The following is an 11,184-nucleotide window of genomic DNA, read 5'->3' as shown; positions in this document are numbered from 1 at the left end:
TTGTTTATTCTGGATCAGTGTTATGGAATGGACTACCAAACAAAATGCGTAAAGCTCAAAACACTTATACTTTTAAACAAAGTATCAAGAAGTACTTAACACAGTCCTGAAAAGATTATGTTTTCTACAATGTATTTGTATATTCTTTTATTTATATTTGTATTTGATTTTTTGACTACATGTACATCTTGAACAGCCTTATATCTTATCATGTTAGTAATATTACATTGAACTAATTGACTGTAAATTAACTATGTGTAAATATCTGTTTTTTGATTGTATTGTAATTTGTATGTGAGGGCCTCAGGGAAGATTAGTTTATTGTAACTAACTGAGTTTACCCTCTTTAAATAAAGAATTTATTATTATTATTATTATTATTACAGTGGTAACTAGCCCATAACAGTGAGCTTGTGATGTAAAAACCTGCTGGTGGAATGTGTGGTCAATTCTGATCTTAATTGACTATGATTGTCACATTTCCTGGTGTAGGTTTTGGTTCTCTTTAAGTAATCCAGCCTCCTCCCTTAACATGAACTGGTGATAAAGAGCCACAGTGCCAACAGTCAATTATAGAGGATTTCCCATACTTTTCTCAATATATCCATCTTACCACTTCTCTTCTTTGAACGATAATATTTGCAAGAAATGACCTTTTTGATACCTTTCTTGGCTTGATTGAAAGTCGAAGGACATGCAGAATGTCTTTTTAATGAGAAATTAGCCAGTCTTAAAACACTTTTTTTACTTGCTTAATTTGCCATGCGCTCACCCAACGCTTTGCTGCAAGGACAATAGAAAATGCTTCAAGCTCATTTATATGCAAATTTGATGCAGAGGGAAAATCTTTTGCCCAGTTTACATAAAACCAATCATTTTCATAAAAGCCACCAGCTCCTGATCTATATGCATCTGTTGCAACAGATGTCAGTGGTAATCGGTCTAAAATCAGAGATTTCCCATTAAAAGTGGACATAAAATTATGCCACCAAAGAATGTCGTTTGCAATATCGCCTTTAAGATTTGCCTTATGCCAGTCTCGCTTTAATCGTGTAATGCTATTTATGATTCGCCGTAGAAAAACTCTTCCGCCACGTACCAATGCAGAAGCCCAATTTAATTTCCCTGCAAGGGATTGCAATTGCTTTTTTGTCGCATGCTTTGAAAAGTCAGCTAAATCCGTTTTAGCTCTGCTACCTTTTTGCTTGGAAGTCGAACTTTCATTTTGGATGAATCTATTTCAATACCCAGAAAAGTAAGTTGTTGACATGGATCAACAACCTTTGACCAACTTATAGAAATCCCTAATGCCCATAGCAAGGTAATAAGTGAATTCATACCTTCCCTGGAAGGTGATTTAGTTTTCTCGCAGATGAAAAAATCATTGTAGTAAGAAACAGTGGTAAAACCCCTGCGTGACATAATACGTCTTACAGACTGGGACAAAGGATGAAAGATACTATGGGATATTTTTGAGCCAAATGGGAGTTTGCGATCAAATAATGTGTATTCTTTTCCATTAGGAAAAATCCATCGAAAGCCTGTGACATTTTAACTTGCTTCACTAATTTTGACAGATCTATGCGCTGACTTCAAGTCAACTTTTGACATGTAGCAATTGGGAGTTACATGTTAAATATCATCATCAATAGTCTGAAATTCTTGTTTTGAAATTTCCCCGCAAAATCATTAACTGCTCTGCCTGCAGGCCTAATACAATCTTGAATATGCCTAACACCTCCCTCTGGTTTTGAAATTACACCAAGCGGACTAATTTTTTTTGGGGTTGTTTTTTGCAAAAACATAATAGCCATTTTCGATTTCTACCAAAATCTGATCATGAGCTTTACTATAAAAAGGACTTGAAGGCATAGCAGATGGATGATTTTTTGCCTGAACTTTGGGAGGAATGTCTAAAGACTTTACTATATCAAATCCAAATTGAATGCAATGTAAAATGAAATCTTTATCAAAATCATCTTGATTTTTTTCCCCATACTTACAGATTTAGGTCACGCAAAGGCTTTACCACTAATCCTGCTTTTATGCAAGGTTTTATGAAGAATAAGTGTGGGCAGGATGTTTGTTAGCACAACTAGGTACAGCGCATACATGCTTAAACCTACAAGTAGACATGAAAAATCCCTTTCTGCTGTTAAATCGCTTAAAGATTTCCCTACCCCCTGATGTATGTGATGCATACTGCATATCATGCTTAACAAAAGGTTTGGGGGCGTAGTCTGAGGTTTAGCAAAATTTGTTGGTCGCAAGTACACCGATTGTAAGTGATGTACATCTGTTCCCCAACGAAATGTATGTTGCTTCTGCAGTTGCCGGTGCTGCCTATCGAAAAAGAGAACAGAAACCATCTCACATGTGACTATAAGATCTAAAATCCTAGCGGTATATGACAGATAATCCAGAATCTGGGCATGAGGCAATTCGCCTGAATATAAAAGCTTGTACATAATAGACAATGACCATTGACATAAATTTAAGGACTCCAATTTTGGCTTGGCAGGGCCGGACTTGAAAACAAGTTGCCCCCCAGATGCATCTGGCAAAAGCTTTTCCTCAGACATACCCGTCCCCGACATATGCATTTGAACAAAATCAACAATATCATGATAAATAATGGACACATCAGTAAAAGAAGATTTCAAAAATATCTGTGGATCTTTCCACGAAACAATATTATTAACAGAGTCAAAGTCATTGGTACCTGTTTACACAGAATTTCCCGAACAAGAAATATGTCCTTGCACATCCTTGTTAGTGTTTGTAGCATTTAATAATTCGGCCAAAGGTACCGACTGTTGAGTTAAGATAAATACACGGATCATGCTAAAGCAAGGAGAGCAAGTTCCCCCTATATTAATACTTCATTTAAATAAAAATGAACACAATAAAATTTAAACAGTAAAAAATTTCCCGGCAACAGGTAAGATACGCTATATTTTCATTTTAACAAACTACTGTAGTTTAAATACATCTAGTATTACTTTAAAAAATATCTTCCTTGTTCATAGTTTTAGATTACGTTTCCAGTGATTTCAAATGGTGAGATTGAAAATAACATATGTTATATTTTTACTGTAAACAAAACATATTTTGTGCTGATTTGATTTTATTTAATTTAAAAAATCTTAAAGGCGATATTTAAAAATATTTACTGTTGACAGTGCAATTTTATTTATTTTAGATATTTGTATAAACTATATTTGTACATTGTGAAGATTTTTATATTTAAAATGATGTATTTCATTTTGATTAAGTACTTAGTATTGATTTACAAAGTTTTACATCAATAAAGTCCCAAACACTATCGTTTAAGATAGAGATACAATGTCAAATAAAATTAATGTTACGAAAACATCCGTCTCGATTTATGATGTATCAAGTTTTTGTCTTGTCTGCGCTGACGAAAGTCGCAGAAAGAGAGACAAAGATATTGCTTTTCTGGCAACGGCAGGGGAAGGATGCGTAAACAATTATTAAGATTTTTGCTTATGTCAGTTTGATAGGAACTACTTGTGATGGATTAATGATAATTTCTATAAAGTTGCATAACTATCAGTACATATCAGTTTGACAGGTATTTCGGGGCAATAAGCAATTTTCAATGTAAAGTTTTCTGCTTATGTTAGTTTGATAGGAACTACTTGTGATAGATCAATGATATTTTGTATGAAGTTGTGTTACTACCAGAACATATCAGTTGACGACTATTTTGAGGCCCTGCCTCCTAGATCAGGTCAAAGTTACTATGCATTATTAGAGATTTGCAATGTTAACTTTTCTGCTTAAGTCAGTTTGAAAGGAATTACTTGTGATAGATCAATGATATTTTGCTGAAGTTGCATTACTATCAGTACATATCACTTTGACGACTATTTTGAGGCCTTGACCCCTTAGATCACGGCACAGTGACTTTGAATTAATTAACAATTTTCAATGTTAACTTTTATGCTTAAGTCAGTTTGATAGGAACTACTTGTGATAAGTCAATGATTTTTTTCTATAGTTGCATTCAGGGCCGTAACTACATTGAGGCAAATGAGGCAAATGCCCCATGTTGGAAATTTGAAAGAAAAAAAAATAACTAGTGAACTGTCATATGTGGTTTAACAATGTTACAGGCCCACCGATGTGAGAAAAGTTTTGTCAAGATACAATGCTACCAGACATAGAAAAAATTGTCGTTTTTTCATAGAAAATTAAACTTTATATTGAAAAATACAAGACTGGCTCTCCATTCTGTAAATAAAACTAAAAAGCTGACATGGTTTAAATTAATGTGAAATAATCCAATCTCTCGGAATCAAAAAATTTAAACAGAAAATAAGGTATTGCCATATGACCTTTTACATTGAACGGCTAAACTTGCATTAAGCGGTGTTGAGGCCCTAAAATAGAAAACAAAGGGATATGGAGTAAATTTGCATGGGACAAAATCGCACACAATACATAGAAAAAAATACACATTATCAATGAACAGGGCTTTTATTCCTGTTCTTCATCTTGACAGTCGCTGGAGGGTCTTCACAATGAACAAATCATTCATACCCTACAACAAGATCAATACGGCCCCTAGCATCGACTTGATTGGTACTTAAAGTATTTCACTGTGAATGAATTTAAAGTCACAAAAAGATCACACCTAATAGACATAAGAAGATGTGGTATAAGTGCCAATGAGACAACTCTCCATCCAAGTCACAAATTGTAAAAGTAAACCATAATAGGTCAAAGTACGGCCTTCAACACGGAGCCTTGGCTCACACCGAACAGCAAGCTATAAAGGGCCCCAAAAATGACGAATGTAAAACCATTCAAACAGGAAAAGCAACGGTCTAATCTATATAAAAAACGAGAAACACTATGAACAACATCAACAAACGACAACCATTGACCATCACATCAGGTTCCTGACTTGGATAATTCAAATAAATACTGGGCCCTGATTGGCTAATGTATTAGTAACCCAAATAGCAACTTAATTAATTAGTAAGGGCTGCAGATACTGGGAACAACCCAATCTGGTTAAAATGCAATGTATCTCTTTGGCTCTTTGTTTTAGGTATTTTTGTCATATAGCTCTTCAACGGTTTCGGTACTTATACATCCCTCGGATTCAAATGTTTGGCTTTGAGCGTTCCTGATGAAGGAAAATCCAGAAAAGCGCTTCGGACGCATGAAATTATTAAACGTGTTGTTTTCAATTTTTTAACAACATATTAGATAAAATACACGGATCATGCTAAAGGTGTAATACCACCAAATCATAGTACGTCACATCCGGTTGCATACGAAAAAAGGTCGAAAAAATATTCCCTTGAATTTGACAGTTGTAGGTAATTGATCCTACATTTCATTGCAGTAAAACATTTCTGGGTCTTAAACATATATCTTGGGTATTTCAAAGCACCATTATTTTTTTATTTGGGGTTTCTATAGAATATTTTGGAAACTTGAGGTTACATGGTTACTAAAGCTTGTATACAGGTTAAAAAAGGGGGAAAATTTGATTGGTTAACTTCCAGTGATGGTTATTTTCTTATATGCAATGAAATGTTATGTGAAATTTTTTCTATAGTACTGGACAGGATAAAACTTTACTCATGCCAAGTATTTCTTTATTTGAAACAAAGATAAATTCTGTACAATTTTTTGAAAAGTCCAATTTAACAAAGACTAATAGGGGAAAATCAATGGTGGTATTACACCTAATATGGGAAGCTGTACATGCACCTTTGACCTTGTGAGTACTCTCATGTGTTAAAATTTCTTGCTATTTAAGTGAAATATTACAAGTAATGAAATATTCTGAGTGGATTGAGTCTCCAAAACACATTTTATGAGAAAATTGCCTTGAAATAGGACTTTACCATGAATATTAGTTGACAGAACAAGCCATACTTAGAGCTTTGGGGAGCTTTTTCTCCTTATTTCTTATATTCTGCTATACTAGAAAAATTTTCCTAAGAAATACTTTAATAAATATATAGTTTTAAGTAAATGAAATTATTTTTAAAGCAGTAACAACAAATTATTCACCAAAAGAGAAGCTTTTTATGTCCCTCTCTGGAACGCGGCCTACATTTAAGTTTTACGTAAGGACTTATCGAAACCTCCTTGGAGACAGTAAACTTTTATACGGATAGTTCATTCAGATTGAATACTTCAATTAATCATTTATTATAACATTTCTATCATAAATGAGTGAAGGTTACCCTAAAATTTTTATTTATTGGCCTAAAAAGTAGAAATTTTGAGGAAATGAGAGGTATAAATGGACCAAAAGAGACCTTATAAGGACGACAAAGAGGTCCATTAGTAGTATTTATCATCCTAAAGTCATCTTTTGTATCATCTTTAACTGTTTGTAGGCAGATGAGATAAATATTTGATCATTTATTGGTCCACACTATATTCTATCATGATGCGGCTTGGTTTGGATTTTTCGAAGAAATTTTGCTCGAATCGCTGTAGATGTCATCTTACATTATACTAGATTTTTCTCAAACTATTGAACTCATTATGACAAAACTTGACAGGAATGCTTGAAATAACCAGTATTACAAAGGAAAAAAGTCACATTCAGTTTATTTAACAAAAAAGTCTTCTTTAGGTGTAATACCACCAAATCATAGTACGTCACATCCGGTTGCATACGAAAATAGGTCGAAAAAAAATATTCCCTTGAATTTGACAGTTGTAGGTAATTGATCCTACATTTCATTGCAGTAAATCATTTCTGGGTCATAAACATATATCTTGGGTATTTCAAAGCACCATTATTTTTTTATTTGGGGTTTCTATAGAATATTTTGGAAACTTGAGGTTACATGGTTACTAAAGCTTGTATACAGGTTAAAAAAGGGGGAAAATTTGATTGGTTAACTTCCAGTGATGGTTATTTTCTTATATGCAATGAAATGTTATGTGAAATTTTTTCTATAGTACTGGACAGGATAAAACTTTACTCATGCCAAGTATTTCTTTATTTGAAACAAAGATAAATTCTGCACAATTTTTTGAAAAGTGCAAATTTAACAAAGACTTATAGGGGAAAATCAATGGTGTATTACACCTAAAGAAAGGAGAGCAAGTTCCCCCTATATTAATACTTCATTTAAATAAAATGAACACAATAAAATTTAAACAGTAAAAAATTTCCCGGTAACAGTTAAGATACGCTATATTTGCATTCTAACAAACCACTGTAGTTTAAATACATCTAGTATTACTTTAAAAAATATCTTCCTTGTTCACTGTTTTAGATTACGTTTCCAGTAATTTCATATGGTGAGATGGTCTAATCTATATAAAAAACGAGAAACGGGAAACACTATGAACAACATCAACAAACGACAACCATTGACCATCACATCAGGTTCCTGACTTAGGACAGGTGCAAACAAATGCAGTGGGTTTAAACCTAAGTCTAAAAAATTACAAACTGAAAAGAAAAAAGCAGTAGCCACACTCTTGACTATATGAATTACGATTATTGCTTTATCTTACATATCGGTCTTTTGATGTTGTCCCTAAAAACTACAAAGTCTTAGACTGAATCTATATAGTTTGCTTTGAGACCAGAATATTGTCGACAAAATAATTAAAACAAAAGTTGCGTTTCAAATAAGGGTCCGGGAAACACTAAATGCACGATTTTTTGCCTTTTTAACCAGAGGGCCCCCAGACCCCTCGCCAAATTTTGTTTTCGAATATACTTTGCCTCTCTTTTAAAGAGGCTAGTTACGACCCTGGCATTACTTTCAGTACATATCAGTTTGATGACTATTATGATGCCCAGCCCCCTATGTCATGGTCCAGTAACCTTGAATTGATAAGCAATTTTGAGGTCCTGTCCAAGATCATGGCACAGTAACTTTGAATTAATTAGCAATTTTCAATATTAAATTTTCTGCTTGAGTCATTTTGACAGGAACTACTTGTGATTAGGGACTTTCCGTTTTGAATTTTCATCGGAGTTCTGTATTTTTGTTATTTTACTTTTTTTGTGATAGATCAATGGTATTTTCTATGAATTTGCATTACAATCATAACATAATAGTTCATTAACTATTTTGAGGTTCTGCCCCCTAGATCAATGGTACGATGACAATTAGTGATTTTCAATGTTATTTTTTCTGCTTAAGTCAGTTTGATAGGAAATATTGTGATAGATCAATGATATTCTAAATAAAGTTGCATTACTATCAGTACATATCAGTTTAATGACTGTTTCAAGGCCATGTCCTCTAGGTTATGATCCAGGGACTTTAAATTGTTGCAATGTTGCTGTCCATCAGATTGCCTTTTTCCAATGTTTTGCAGACAGGTGAGACATATCTCTGTTTTTTTTATTATTATTATGACTTTCAAGATTTAATAAATGAAATAATATTATCATGTTTCTGTATGTTGCTTTGTCATAGTCCTGATTAGTTAGAATTCATGAATAGTGTAGTACTGAATAATAAGTCTGGTATCTTTAATGGGCCTTTTCTATCTGATATTTCAATATGTATGCTCATAGTATGGTGACAAGAAGTGTAAAATAAAAAAAAAAGATGGACCAATGGTGCTGACTTTTTGAAATCGTGTGCAAATGTCATGAAGCAGGGGGGAGCATAAATCACTATTTTTGACAATTTCATCAATTTAAGGAAATTCCTCATGATAACTAATAAAACATTCCGTGAATTATGCTCTGGGAATGTTCTTCAAATTTAGCTTGTTATACTTACCAAGTAGGAATAAATTGTAAACCTGTAAAAGTAGAAAGTCAAGATGGAATTGGATAATGAACACTTGAAATTTCGAAAACAAGAGGGTTAAGATACCATAGAGACATTCAATACTCATAATTCGAACGATCGTTAACTAATATCTAACATTTTGCATCATGAAGGATCTGATCTGATCTTTTGGGAAGTGGGGTCGTTAACAAAACTTGCTTCTATTTCTGGAAATTTAAAATCCGTTTTTAAACAGCTGGCAGTGTAAATACCATAGATAGGAAACACTGACTTGGATACTGAAAATCATGTTTGATTTAAATTGTCCACTTTGAATCTTAATTCACCACAATGGAATGCTTACAATGATTTTCTAGTGTTAATTGCAGGTTAGAAGTTGTATTCTTGTTATCAATTTATTCTGACAGAATGGAATAATACATATCTAGCAAGAATGAAACCAAAATAAAAAGAACTGACACAAACAGATCATCGTTTACTTTTTCTGGTAGCCTTTGAAAAGCAGCACATATTTGTGTGAGTTTTATATGACCGCAAATTTATTTGCGTTCGTATTATGTAATGGTGTTGTATGCGTCTGCGTCTGAAGACATTTTGGTTCCCAGACAATAACTTGAGTATAAATTCATGGATCTCTATGAAATTTTAGCGCAGGTTCCATAGCCATAAAGGATGGTTGCTATTGTTTTGGAGGGCTATTGTCCTAGCTGTTTTGTAATTAGGGGCCAAAACAGGTCAGTTTTACTGGTTCGTGGAAAATAAATTGGTTTGCAGAAAATAACTTTAGTATAAGTGTATGGATGTGTAAGAAATTTTAGCACAAGGTTCCATACCACAATAGGAGGGTTGGAAATGATTTTGGGGGTTATTGTCTTAGCTGTTTTGTTATTAGGGACGAGAAAGGGGCTAAACAGAATTATTTGTCTGGTTTTAAGACAATAACTTGAGTATAAGAGATATTTCTCTGGTCAAAATTTTAGCACAAGGTTCCACATCACAATAGGAAGGTTGGGATTAATTTTGGGGTTATTGTTAGGACTTAGGGACCAAAAAGGGCCTAACAAAAACAATTTTTTTTCACGTTCACAGACATAACTTGAATAAAAGTGTATGGATTTCTATTCAATTTAGCACAAGGTTACATAATACCATAGGATGTTTGGGATTTATTTTGGGGGTAATTGTCGTAGCTGTTCAGTAATCAGGGGCCAAAAATCGGCCAAAAACAAGCATTTTGCATGTTTTAGGACAATAATTGGTGTATAAGAGTATAGATTTCTATGAAATGTTACTACAAGGTTCCATACATCAAAAGGAAAGTTTTGATTGATTTTTGGAGGGTCAAGGTTCATACAGTTTAATAGGTAGGGGTCCAAAAGGAGCCGAAAACAACTATTTTTTTCTGGTTTGCAGGCAATAACAGAGTATAAGTGTATGGATCTCTATTCAATTTTAGCACAAGGTTCAATACCACAATAGGAAGGTTTGGGATTAATTTTGAGGATTATCATAGTAGCTGTTTAGGAATAAGGGGCCAAATAGGGCCTACCAAAGACAATTATTTGTCTGGTTCACAGACAGTAACTTGAGTATAACTGTATAGATCTCTATTAAATTTAAGCACAAGGTTACATACCACAATAGGAAGGTGGGGATTTATTTTGGGGGTTATTGTTGTAGCTGTTTAGTAATTAAGGGCGAAAAAGGGGTAAAAACAAGCATTTTTCATGTTTCAGGACACAAGTTTGTGTATTAGAGTATGGATTTGTTTGAAATTTTACTATAAGGTTCCATACTTCAAAATGAATGTTGGGATTGATTTTAGGAGTCATTGTCCAAACCGTTTAATAAAAAGGGTCTGAAAAGGGGCAAAAACTAGGATTTTCTGATTTCTGGACAATAACTTGAGTATAAGTCTATTTATTGCTATTTAATTGTGCCACATGGCGTTATACCATAAAATAAAGTTTGGGATTGAATATAGGGGTTATGACCCAATTGGTTTAGTTAAAAGGGTCCAAAACCAATACTTTGTATAAATTGCTTATTTCTTTAGCAATTTCAATGGGGTTTAATTCAAAAGTCTTGAATTCTTTGGAGTCTTAAATATGCTGAATCTAATTGGGTATTTAGAATTTGGATTATAAGTTCTGTTTATGAAATGATCCATATTAAGGTCCAAAGGGTCCAACATTAAACTTTATTTGATATCTTTAAAAATTAAATTATTGGTGTTCCTTGATGTGCTGAATCTAATTGTTTATTTAGATGTTTTAATTTGAGGCCTGTATTCAAATTAATCCACATTGAGGTCCATTGGGTCCAAAATACAACTTTTTTATGTTAAAAAAATGAAATGTTGGGGTTCATTGATATGCTGAATCTAAGGGTGTCTTTATATATTTGATTTGGGGCA

The sequence above is a fragment of the Mytilus californianus genome, unplaced genomic scaffold (genome assembly GCF_021869535.1).
Source record: "Mytilus californianus isolate M0D057914Y unplaced genomic scaffold, xbMytCali1.0.p SCAF_8, whole genome shotgun sequence".
NCBI classification, from domain to species: Eukaryota; Metazoa; Mollusca; class Bivalvia; order Mytilida; family Mytilidae; genus Mytilus; species Mytilus californianus.
This window is presented reverse-complemented; position numbering follows the sequence as displayed.